The sequence below is a fragment of the Electrophorus electricus genome, chromosome 16 (genome assembly GCF_013358815.1).
Source record: "Electrophorus electricus isolate fEleEle1 chromosome 16, fEleEle1.pri, whole genome shotgun sequence".
NCBI classification, from domain to species: domain Eukaryota; kingdom Metazoa; phylum Chordata; class Actinopteri; order Gymnotiformes; family Gymnotidae; genus Electrophorus; species Electrophorus electricus.
The window spans coordinates 18,627,997-18,641,726 of record NC_049550.1 but is presented as its reverse complement, the minus strand read 5'-3'; the positions used below and the strand labels follow the sequence as shown (position 1 = coordinate 18,641,726).

Genomic DNA, 13,730 nt, shown 5'->3' with positions numbered 1-13,730 from the left:
CATGTGATCCATATGCTTTTGCTTGAAGTTTCCTGTTTTCCATTTCACCTGTGTACTGTTACTGTGCCTAGTGTTGCTATGGGACTTTCATTTGAACCCCTTCCCTGTCCTTTACACCTACCTACATTCTACCTATGCTCCACCAACATTACATCAATACAGTCCCCACTCCATTCCACACATATCACACCTACCTACATTCTACCTATGCTCCACCAACATTACATCAATACAGTCCCCACTCCATTCCACACATATCACACCTACCTACATTCTACCTATGCTCCACCAACATTACACCAATACAGTCCCCACTCCATTCCATACATATCACACCTACCTACATTCTACCTATGCTCCACCAACATTACATCAATACAGTCCCCACTCCATTCCACACATATCACACCCATCTTCGGTCATTTTCACAGAATTTATATTAAGTACCTGACTAGACATGTTTAGACCTTACTAGGACAAATATGATCTTGCAGTTCAGTTTCTATGGCAACAGAGGCTTTAAAATCTTAACTAGCCCAATGAGTTCCCCATACATGTACCATATGTAGACATGTAGTCTTCATTTCTATATGTACAATAGGTACCTATTTAGTCTTCATTTCTTATACTCTCTGCTACTCCTTCAGCTCCTATAGACTATCAAGGTAAAACAGATCATTATGGATAAATCATTATTATTTAGAGTGAAACAGATCATTATTGATAAATCATTATTACTTAGAGTGAAACAGGTCATTATTGATAAGTCATTATTATTTAGAGAGAAACAGATTATTAAGGATAATTCATTATTATGGAGAGTGAAACAGGTCTTTGTAGTGAATATAGACTACAAATTATTCCCCTGGTGAAACTTTGACCTGGTCAGGGTGGGCATTTTCTCACCTCCGGGTCACAGACAAGACCCAGGACCCTGCTAGCTTATCATGCTGGCCTGGCTCTCTGACTTTTTTCCCCTTTCCAACCCACAGATTGGAAGGCTAGAAACTCTTACCAGTCTGGTTATACTTCAAGGAACTGTGACCATAAATTCCATAAGACTCAAACCCTTACCAGGACAACCAACTTTTCTCATCCCACAGAAATATGTTTACAGACATATGTTTCTTTTTTTCCACAGATGGACAAAGTAACAACTTGCCATCAAGTTGTTACTTTGGTGTTGTTACATCAACACCATCAGCAGCTGGAATCTCTTGGTAACATGGTGGAGGGGTTAACTAGGCAGACCCAACAACTCACACTTTAGTTTCCATTGTTATCAAGCTTACTCACCATCTGGCTACCCAGTGAGGTGAGAATTCCTACTGTTGTTATGCTTCCTCCACCCACAGCTAGTGTTTCTCCCTTTAGTTTAGCCCTTCTAGAGGGGGGCTTTTTCTTGCAAATCAGCCCAATATTTACATTTATGGCATTTAGTTGACACTTTTATCTTTTGAATAAGTACAGCTTGAACAATTGAGGGTTAAGGGTCTTGCTCAGGCACCCAACAGTGGCAGGGCTTGAACCAGCAACCTTCCAATTACAAGTCAAGTACCATAACCACTGAGCTACCACTGCCCTAAGTGAGACTTTTGGAGTGAGGCTGGAGAAATCACTAGAGACCATGCCCTTTTTACAAATCAGTTTTGTGCAGTTTTTGATCTCCCCTTGGAAGGCAAGGCTAGTGGGGAGATTTTGTATAGATTAAAACGTTTCCTGATCGGCAGCAGAGTATGCCCTAGAATTTTACACTTTGGCTGCCAGTAGTGGATGGAATGAAGTGGCATTGACTACAGCATACAGGCAGGGACTCAGTACAGAACTGCTCACTGAACTAGCCTATAAAGATGAGTCCATATCATTGGAAGAAGTGATTAGTGAGAGAGAGAGAAACCAGAAACAAGTACAATCCAATTACTCATCACCACTGCTACCTCAGTCTGACAAGATGCAAATCAATATAAAATAATCATCTTGGCTTCTGTGTTTTATTGTGGGGAGTCTGGCCATAATCTAAGGGACTGTCCCACTCACCCTTATAGAAATCGATCTGTAACACCCACAATAAGTATCCCTGGGATGCTTCGTACACTAGGGCGGCGAGTATTCCATATTTTTCCTTCTGTCAGAGGTTACTTGTGAGAAACATGGAAATACTTCTTTCACTATTGTCACAGCATTCATCAATTCCAGAGCAGCCGGTAACTTTCTAAAGCCAACCATGCAATGGTCTTGGGCTGCCCTGGGCTTCAACATCATAATCCAGTGATTTCATGGGAGGAACTAGATATAGATTCATAGTCAAATTATTGTATGGACAATTGTTTAAAGACACCTAGATTAGTTACTTCCTCAATGTCAGTGGAGAATCCAGAACATGAAGAGGGTTTTCAGATACCTGAGGATTACCAGGACCTGGCTGAAGTGTTCAGTAAAAAGAGAGCAGCCCCTCTACCACCACAGCATCCTTATGACTCAGCTATCGAGCTAGTGGAAGAGTGTTCTTCCCTGAGTTTATTCATACCCCCTGTCAATTGCCAAAATTGAAGCCATGGAGGTGTATATAAAGAAGGCACTGGCTCAAGGATACATATGTCCATCCACTTCCCCTGCAGCTGCTGGTCTCTTCTTTATTTCTAAGAAGGACAGAGGACAAGGTCCTTGCATTGATTATCATGGTCTCAATGGAGTCACTATCAAATATCCTTATCCCTTGCCGTTGGTCCCTTCAGTACTTGAACAAATGAGCGGGGCTCGATTTTTCACAAAGTTGGCTCTGAGGAGTGGTTATAATCTTGTCCAGATACATGAGGGAGATGAGTAGAAGATAGCATTTGTCACCAATTCTGGACACTACGAATACTTGGTCATGCCTTCCAGCATGGCTAATGCCCCTTCTGTATTTCAAGCATTTATTAATGATTATAATGAAATTATAGGTATGTTTGTAATCACATACACTGATGATATTTTGATATACTTCAAAATTCTCCCTGAATACACTGACACTGATCATGTGAGAACAGTCTTGCAAAAGCTCCTACATAAATGGAGAGAAATGTGCATTTCATCTGCAGAAAACCTCCTTCCTTGGTTATATCATCAGTGACATGAAGGCCAAAAGGTAGATGCTGTAGTGAATTGGGCAGTACCTCAGTCTAACAAGGACCTTCAAAGTTTCTTAGGTTTTGCAAACTTCTACTGAAGGTTTATATAGATTTTAGTTCTATAGCTCACATGTGCTTATTAAGAGGGATGCCTAAGTCTTTGTCATGGAATCCAAGGGCAGAACAGGCTTTTCAGACACTAAAGAGAGCCTTCACTGAAGCACTTGTACTCCTGATCCAGGAGTACCTTTTGTTGTCGAGGTGGATGCCTCTGAAAATGGAGTAGGAGCCATACTTTCTCAACGTCATGGCATGCCCCCAAAGCTTCATCCCGTAGCATATTTTTGCATAAACTGTTACCCGCAGAGAGAAATTACGATGTAGGTAATAGAGAACTGCTGGCAGTAAAAATGGCATTAGATGAATGGAGACATTGGCTAAATGGGGCAAAGAATCATTTCATGGTATAGACAGACCACAAGAATCTTGAATACATTAAGAAGGCTAAGAGCATCACTTCACATCAGGTTCGATGGTCATTGTTTTTTATTCGATTTATCTTTCAAATCACTTTCAGACGTGAATCTTGTAATGCCAAAGCAGACGCTCTCTTTCGAGTTTATGAAATAAACTGTTCAGAGAGGGTTCTTGAACCCACTTCTATTCTGCCTCCAGAGTATGTAATCAGTGCTGTTCAATGGGACTTTGACAACAACTTGCTCTGTCACGTCATCCTGCCCAGAAGACAAATTATATATACTGCCAACATTCAGAGATCGACTAATCACTTGGGTGCACTCTTCCCTTACCTCAGGTCACACAGGAGAGGTAAAAACACAGCAATTGCACGAAGGCACTAGTGGGAGTCTATGAATAAGGATATACACCACTTTGCATCCTCGTGTTCTGACTATGCAGTGCTTTCTACCTGCCGGTAAGATCAAGCCTTTGCCTGTGCCTCACTGTCCCTGGTCACATATATTTACATTTACATTTACAGCATTTAGCAGACGCTCTTATCCAGAGTGACTTACAAAAGTGCTTTGTTACTCCTAGAATATATCCAAGTACAGTACAGTAGGTTAGAATTAAACATACCAATGAACTAGAATACTGTAAAATACAGGGATGAATGCTGATACCTAGAGGTGCAAAATACATAAGGGCTATGTTAAACAATGATAAGTGCTATAAACAGTAAGTGCTAGAGTTTGTAAAACAACATAAACAATGCCCTAGCAATTGACCTTTCACTGAGCTGCTGAGATCTGAGAATAAACCCTCCATTCTTACCATAGTAAATCATTTCTCCAAGGTTTTAAGGTTCCTGCCCTTACCTTTTCTTTCTTTAGCATTCAGAACTTAAGAATTATAGTTTCAACTATGGAATTCCAGAGGATATAGTGTCTGATTGTGGACCACAATTCACCTCACGTATATGGCAGGCCTTTAAGGAAAAGACAGGAGTCAAAGTCAGCCTAACCGTTGGGTACCACCCACAGAGTAACAGCCAAATTAAGAGAGTGAATCAAGAACTTGGGGAAATTCCTCAGACTATACTACAGGGATCAGCAAAGTGAATGGTCCAGGTACCTGATATGGGCTGAGATGGCTCAGAATTCTATTGTTCACTCTGCATCTGGATTAACCCCATTTCAGTGTATTTTAGGATATCATCTTCATTTGTACCATGGGACCCAGAACCCTCTGCAGCACCTGGTGTGGATGAGTGAGTGAAGAGAAGTGAGCACATCTGGGAGAACTTACATCAACAGATCAGAAAAGCCATTATGCATTTTCAGCATCGTGTGGATCGCAGGAGAGTGTCAGCACCATCATTCCAGCCAGGGGACAGGGTGTGGTTATTCACCAGAGACTTAAGATTAATGGGCAGCTATAAATTACCACACTGTCTGGGACCTTTTCTACCTCAAAAATGAGAAGATTAATGAGGTAATGTACAGACTGAAGTTACCGCGTACATATCACACATCTCCCTCATTTCATGAATCCCTCCTTAAGCCCCATGTTCCAGGACCATTATCAGATAATGTAGGGAGGACTCTGCACAGCCACTGGACATTGAGGGTTTGTCCACCTATACGGTTTGTGAAATCCTGGATTCAAGATGAAGGGGAAATGAGATCCAATAGCTCATTGATTGGAAGGGATATGGTCCTCAGGAGAGAAGTCCTCCTTACTGCTGTAGTTTCACCATTCATCCTCGCAACCATTTGGTGGTTCCTATTGTGTTGGACTCCTTGGGGAGGTTACTTTCATGCAGCCTGGATGGACTATAGGTCCTCATCTGACTACATTACAGATTACTGAACTCACCTGTGTCTTGTTTTCCCTAATGTTTATTTTTATATAAATTCAGAGTGTCTTTGCGAAGTCTCGTTTTGCCTGTCATATGCTTCTGAGCTGTTGTTATGCATTAGTGTTCTCTGGTTACCATCTTATGTTTGCTCCCTGGATTCAAGCTATTGCCTGTTCCTGTATTGGATTTGTTTGCCTATCATTTGTATACTGGATATTTTGACCTTTGCCTGTTCCCTGACTATGCCTTTGGATTACCCCTGTATTACATTATACTCTGTCATATTGCATATGCCTCTGCACATCTTTAATTTTTTAAAATTCACTTTCTTGCAACCAAATTTTATTTCTGTGCAGTATTAATATAGTTCTATCACATGTTGAAATTATTTGGTGCTGCATTAAAATTTGTGGGAAACATTTTATGGGAAATGTGTTGGAAATATATAATGTAGATATATAATAGACTTCAACAACAATAGTAAGTCAACCCTTTGCACTGACATTTATATGAAAAGAACAAATTAAATAGTTCTTTCAGCATTTAATAACTGCACACACAAGCAACAACACTCTTAGTCTCCTAGTTTTGTTTTTAAAGGGTTTACTATGATTAGGGTTTAAAAAGGTGTTTACCAGGTTCTTTTACAATATTCAGATAAGTACATTGAGAAGTAAAAACTACACTTAAATTTAAATCCCCAAAATGGAATAAGAAAATGACTCCTATCCAGTTTCCTACATTTCATGCATTTCTTTATGGGCTGACCTCTAATTATAAATACATAAAATAAAAATGAAATGTCCAACACCTGGAGTAATGAAGATGCAGCGATATATACTGCCATCTGGTGTTGAGAGCCCTGAATGACAGTGGGTGCTGTATTCAGTGAAGGATGGATGTACCTGTGAGTTTTTATTTATCTTTCATAAGACAAGTAAGTTGAAATAGCTGATTGTCATTACATGTGTTTTACACTAGCTGTGTTGTATATATTGAATAGTTGATTTTGGCAGCGAGGATATAGACTAATGAAACAAACAGTGAAAAGCTATTCTTAAATATTCATGTTTGAAAATATTTTAATATGAATGGCAATATAAATATTGGGAAACACCCAGTGTAGGCTAGCCATTATTTAGATGGGTGTTTCTATTGAAAGAATACAATAGGCCGTTAACAGCGTGAGAACAAAAGCCTCGGAATCAGAAATGCTTGAAACAGCAGTCCACAGCGACATCTAGTGGCTAATGATGGTCAATGAACCAGTCTCTTGGGTAAGTATATAATGAGTGATGAAACTGTACTGATGAAAGGAAAAGAGCGTTACAGAAGTGTAAACACCCACATCATATCCTAATGCAACAAGTGGAACCAAATGTCGTTAGCATCAACGTTAGCATAGTGCAGTGAGTAGGCTGTATTGTATTGTGGGAGAGAAAAAGGTTATCCAGGATAGTCACAAAAGACAGTCTTGTACAATATCAAAACACATATTAACATTTCTGATAAGCCCAGTACTCACACAATCCAACCTAACACATTATATGAGTAGTGTGAGGGGACACTGTTCACACCACCCAGCCTAACATATTATACGAGTAGTGTGAGCAGGAATTATTGGAGGGGTGGTAGGGACAAGGTTTTGATTTGACCGCGACATATGCAACCAACGAGGGCACTGTCTGCCCTTAACTGTCTGGCAGTGGCTGCATGTACTCATTGTTTCGCATGAGCTTAGTGAGTTGTTCACTGACCTTGTGGTGCTTACTAAGTCATGAGTGCTAAGTTACTGAGTGCTTACTGAGTGCTGAGATACTGAGTGTTTACTGAGTGGTGAGTGCTGAGTTACTGAGTGCTTAATAAGTGCTGAGTGCTGAGATACTGAGTGTTTACTGAGTGGTGAGTGGTGAGTTACTGAGTGCTTAATAAGTGCTGAGTTCTGAGTTACTGAGTGCTGAATTACTGAGGGCTTTGGCCTTGCCAAAGTCCTGTCTTCCTTTTCTTATGCACCATATTCACAGGATGTCTCATATTGCACAAAGGGGGTTAGGGAACATTGAGCCATGCTTTTGCATTATGGATGTCAGAAAAACAACAAATATGATCATAGACATTTGTTTAATTTGTGCACAAAATTATGCCACACAAAATGTGGCAATAAAAACAGCTACAGATGATGCACTCCCACCTCCCAAGGCCCTTTTCAGTCTGTCCAGATTGATTCCACACACTTGCTCATTTAAATTAATGTTGGTAATTATTGATCATTTTCCTAAATAGCTTGATATTTATAAAATAGGCATGACTCTGAAAGAAACAAAATGTCACCATTCAAAGCTTTGATGGGAAGACACCCTTGTCAGGGGGCCATTCTGGCTCCATGCTGGCTGGCAGTTTAGACACAATTGTCTCTGATAATACTGCAGCACTCATTGAAAAACTCACTGGTGCTCTAGCTAATGTTGCTTATGACTCCCTTTACCAACAGGTTAACCAACTCACCAGTTTAAGCCTGGAGACAAGGTGTTAATCAAATGTTCCTAGGACATTTGGTGAGGCCATGAGATGTTTATTGGGAAGTCTGGATATCATGGGAAAGAAATGCTTGCATTAGCATTAATCTTATTCTTGTACCATATTGTAATGTGATCATTCAGAGTCAGATTGCTCTTTCTCTAAAAGTGGTATCCAGTGTCAGTAGATCTGAACCCTGCCATGTGTTTCATGCCTTTGATATTGGGTGGGACAATTGAAATATAGACCCACCCCTTTGGCTGAAGCCAGATCTGATCCTTGCAAATGCATTTTGCCTTCAGATGTAGTTAATGTCATTAACCTAACTACCCGTCGTCTTATATCCGTGAATCAATCATACAGGTTCCTGTACCTCATGTAGTTGTTTGTGTATATAATAATAATGGCATAACACTACTGGGTCTCTCCGAGTGCATCCACACAATGGGGATAGCATACTTACATAATTGACCATGTAATATACCGCAATGAGCAAGTGCCTATTTACTGCACTGTGCGTTTTTAGGCAGTGGGTCATGGACCACTGCAGCACTGAACAAGATCAGTGGTTTATCCTGGTGAGTCCTGAAATTAGATAATGATACCACTAACTCAATGTCATTGTTTAATGAAGAACCTTCAGCTGTTCATACTACTGTTGCTCAACACAGGCTGGTCCTTCACCTTCTGTTAGCTAAAGAAGGAGGTTCATGTTACATGCTACACCTCATGTTACATTTCTGATCATTATGCCAAAGTCACTAATATTATTAAGCATATGAAAAATTCACAACCCTGCCAACTGATGGCCATTCCTGCTTTGACTAGTTCTACAACCTTTTGTTTGGTTTGGGTCATTGGCTGATTACTGTTATGTTGCCTGTTTTAGCCATGTTTCTTCTCCTTTGGTGATATCTACCTCCAGTTGTGAAGCCTTTGATTACTAAGTGTAACAGTGAGCAGTAAGGAGGCGGACGCATATGTGGAGAAGAGCGAGATTTATCATGGGCAAATCCAAAATCATTGTAGCAGTTCAGGGTTATAGAGCCAACAAGGAGAGCATGGGGATACATGATTAAACAAACACACAAGTACATAAAAGCAAACAGGGGAATCAGGCTATAGCAAAAGACCAGGGAGCACAAAGGCTAGGATAACAAGGCACAATGAACATCCAAGACCAACGGTACAAGGCATGGTTTAAATACATTAATTAAATGAGGGACAGGTGTGGAAAATCAAACGAGGGGAAACTATAGCATGGAACTAAAATACACAAGTCAGGGAAAACACAGAACATGGAAGCTGGGAAGAACAAATTGTGACACTAAGAACATAGCAATGATGATGATAACCCTCCTGCTGGAAACATGTTTTTTTTGTTCTATTATCAGTACTTTCAGGAGAGAATTCTCTGTGACAGCTGAGATGGTCAGGTCAGGAATTTTCTCCACAAGAGTGGGATTTTTCACCTGACCCTGGAGGGATTTTGTTCAACGCTGTAATTATTTTTACTGTGGTGTTGTTTGTCAGTAGTCAATTTATTAATTCCTCTCTCTTCAGAGGACTGCCTGTGGTTTTGTTTTCTATCTGGGCAAACTACTGGGTCTGGCTATGATTTAGATATTATTTCTAAATGAATTTGTTCTTTATTCTTATTCTGTTAGAATAAAAGAGGGCACTGTTAGGATAAAGTTTTTCTTAGAACAAAATCACTTATGTTAGTCTACTATGAAGAAGATCATGTACTTCAGGCATGGAGTGTCAATGTCTCCTCTGATCTAATGATTTAACACTCTCTGCTCCTCTTCTGTCCTCATGGACTGTCCATGTCTCCTCTGATCTTATGATTTAAAACTCATTGTTCCTGTTCTGTCCTCATTGCCTGTCCATTTCTCCTCTAATCTTCTGATTTAAGACTCCCTGATCCTCTTCTGTCCTCATGGACTGTCCATGTCTCCTCTAATTATAATAGATAAAAATCTAGAGCTTCTCTGACTTCAACTGACTCAAGTTCCTTGATTGGGGTTGCTCTCCAAGTTTGTAGAGAGGACAGACTGGACAGAGAGGGGGCACTGTTACACTGGGGCTGAGTGGAACTTTTATATTTAATGTTAATAATGTTATCAGAAATGATGTCTATAATAATAATGTACTACTCTAATAATGATGTCTACTTCAGAAACACAGGAACAATTAGAATACCAGTGGTTTACCTGTGCATCCATATTCGTAGGGCAAAACTTTAAAGAAATTATGATTCCAGGTTTTCTGAGCAGATTAGTTTTTTGAATAGACATCATCAGGGGAGCTGTCACATTCTGCCCTCTCAGAGGCCAGACACCTGCTGACAATGACTGTTATCATCATTCAGCATATAAATCTATTTATTATCATTAAGCATATAAAACAATTTCTTTTTTAGGAACAAAACTGTTGTTCTGAGTTCTGTTTCACCCCTCTTCTGTTTTCATATTGTAATGTGGAACGATCACGAGGCAGATGCACATGCTGAGAAGAGCGAGATTTATTAAGGGTAAATCCATAATCAAAGTCATTATCAAAGTCATTACTGGAACAGTCCAGTGAGCCAACATGAAGCATACGAGAATACATGGTGAACAAAAACAGACAAAACACACAATGATAAAAAAAGAAAGAAAAAAAAAAGACACAAGCAACGATAAGAACAAATAACTAAGACTAGAGATACCAAACAGACAGAAAAAACTCAAGGATTTGGAACGTGAATGGCAGTTAGGATTTGACATGAATTTCAAGGCATGGATTACAATGACCAGCAAACACACAGCCAACAAGGCAAGGTTTAAATACACGTACAATAAGACTTAACAAGACACAGGTGCTGGTTAGGGGCAGAGAAAAGAAAACTAAGCAACGGAACTAGAACAAGAAATTAAAACAAAACAAAGACAAGAGACAGTGAAACCATGACAACGAAGACAGTAGGGAGTGGCCAATCATGACACATACATGAGTAATTTTCATATTTATGTAAGAACTTTCTGAGAGTCATCAACCACAAATTCCATAGTTTGAAAACATGTACCACTATTATACATGGTTCTGATTTGTTGTCCACACTATTTAAGAGCACAGATAACTGGTAGTCAGGATACAACTATAATCCGTCTTTATTAGTAAAGATAGATATACATTCTTTATTGGTAAATGGACAACTAGAAAATAAAGGATATTTTATGTAGTATTAAAAAACAGAAAAAAAAACATCAGGTAAAACAGCTTGTATAGTCTACAGTGGAAAGTATTTAGTGTGACCTGCCCTTATGCTTGAACAATAATGGGAAAAGACAGTCTAAATTTAAATAAGAACTCAGGGAATTTCCAAAAGAAGTCTGGTATAATATATCGGAGGATTACTTCAGAAAACTTCAGGACAGTCTCTCCAAAACAGTTCAAGATGTGCTTAGTGCTATACTAAATACTGACATTAGCCTGTAATAGTCATTTGTTCTTAAAATTGTGTTTTTTATTCATTTATTTTTTTAAGTTCATATACATATCTCCTGCATTTTTCTGTTTGTATTTTAATAAAGACAGTGAAAAATAATTATATGTGTCACGGAACGCTCGCTTCCCCCCGAGTCACGTGGTTTGGCCCGCCACGTGCAGTGGGAGGGTGGTTTTGTTTGTAACCATACCCGCACCTTGTTCGTCTAAATGTATATAAACCCGTGTCAAAGTGTGGAGGGTGTTGGTTATTGTAGGAGTAATGTGCGCATGTTTCGTCTTAATGTAAAATGTATTCTTGTATCTGTCTAACGTTAACCGTTTCATGTTCCTCGTGTGTGAATCTTGTGAGTGCCGTTAGTGTGCTATGTTAATAAATGTACGTCCCAGTCAGTGGAGTCTGTGCGTCCTGCGGTACTCTGGCCACCGCACGTTACAGAATAACCAACCGCCACAAGACGCACGCTTCTGCGGCGAAAAACGGGCTCACTAGCGGTGCGTCCTCACCCCCTGCACCGCTGTCTGGATCCCAGGATATTGGGGAGATGATCGCGATCGTTGTCTGCGTCTTCTCCGGAGGCGGAGGGGACCACCCCCAGGAAATTCTGGGGGGCCCGAGGCTGTTGAGCCCGGGACGAGGAAGACCGAGGGGCACAACGACGACCAGAAAGAGGGCGGTCGCGTGGAGCCAGCGGGATCTCCTAAGATCCTTCCCTCAGCGGACTCGCCAGCGAAACTGGAAGGGCCTGCCCAAAGCCTCGGAGGCAAACCGCCTCAGGGACGCTCTTAGAGCGGCAGGAAAGAGGAGGACTGTTTAGGGAGGTGGCATGTCTAGAACCGGGGCGGACGTGCACCCCTGCGTGTCCGTCGAGGCCATGGACACGTCAAGGCGCCTGCGGGGACGGCGGGCGCAACGTCACAGCGCCTTGTATTTGTTTGCACCTTTTTGTGTTTACAGGCGCAACGTTTTGTGAAGCGTACCGGACTGCTCCGAGAGAGGCAGGGAAGCTGCCTTTTTCCCTCTTTCAGCGAGGTCTCCCTTGCTGGCGGCACCTGGCCCGCCTGGAACTAGGTGGGCGCCGGGCACTGCCGTGCTGTGTTTTGTTTACGTGTACACGTCACCCGGAGGTTCGCGTTCATTGGACGGACGCGTCGGGAGCCGCGCCCCTTGGGAGGGGGTTCTGTCACGGAACGCTCGCCTCCCTCGAGTCACGTGGTTTGGCCCGCCACGTGCAGTGGGAGGGCGGTTTTGTTTGTAACCACACCTGCACCTGACCACTGAGCCACAGTTAACAAACTAATCTTTGCAAGCTGGTTATCTACCCTTCAAAATGTTTAAGCCAAGCCAAACTGTATTATACTAGCTTCACTAGTAAGCTAGGACAGCTTTGTACAAAATGTCATTACAATTCAAGACTATTTTGACCATATTTTAATGTAATATAGGATATTTTAATACTTAATATCACGTGCTATGCTTGCATTATTAGTAAACAGTGCAGATAAAACAAACATATAGGGGCATTTGGTGTGCTGAGAACAGAGCTTTTTATCTGCATCCAGTTTTTTTATTCTTCTTCTTTGAATAAATAAACAAACAAGCACCTTGTATTAGTCATGAATTACATCCCACTGCCCCAACCAGTTCTGATCTCTACAACAAGTGTACTGAGAAGTGCTGCAGAGGTCTAAGTGTGCAGATTTGAAGTTGTGCTGTCATGTTTAAGAGGTTGTGAGATTTAAATTTATGGTTGAACACTTAAAATTGAATTTGTGTACAAATAAATATGCTTGTATTTATCTTACTATTCATTCATATTTATGGCTTTCTCTGTGACTTCCAGTTTAAAAATACACTTGTCTGTGAGTGAAAATGTTTAATATTCACTTAGTTTCAGATTTTTAATCTACAAGTTTTCAAAAATACAAGTGCAAATTTTAGTTTACAAGTTCTCAATTTTAAAATAAAGTTACATTTAAAATAAAGTTTTCACATTTAAAATACAGATTTTGTTTTACGAATTCTCAGATTAGGTCCCTTTACAAATTCTCAGATTAGTTTTTGCAGGTGGTGGGGTTGGTGGTGCTACCTCCCTAAAATGATTTTTTGCATGGTGGGTCAACACTCAGTGTGAAAACTACTACACCACATCAGCAGCTAGTCAGCACTTGAAATGTTCATGAAATGTAAAATGAACAAAAAAGTAATGAGTTAGATGAGGTTAATATAATTACAACTGGGGGATCTTTTCAGAATGTAATAGTGTAAATGCAACATCTGAGTTGTTTAG

The 13,730-nt window shown here is 40.5% G+C and overlaps 1 long non-coding RNA gene across 1 annotated transcript; it reads left to right on the top strand.

Moving 5' to 3' along the window:
- The first annotated feature begins 1,221 nt into the window (after window positions 1–1,221).
- Window positions 1,222–5,836, top strand: LOC113585182. Its single transcript, XR_003411485.2, has 3 exons — window positions 1,222–1,315; window positions 3,925–4,044; window positions 4,780–5,836. It is a non-coding gene; the product is annotated as an uncharacterized LOC113585182 (long non-coding RNA).
- Window positions 5,837–13,730: the final 7,894 nt, after the last annotated feature.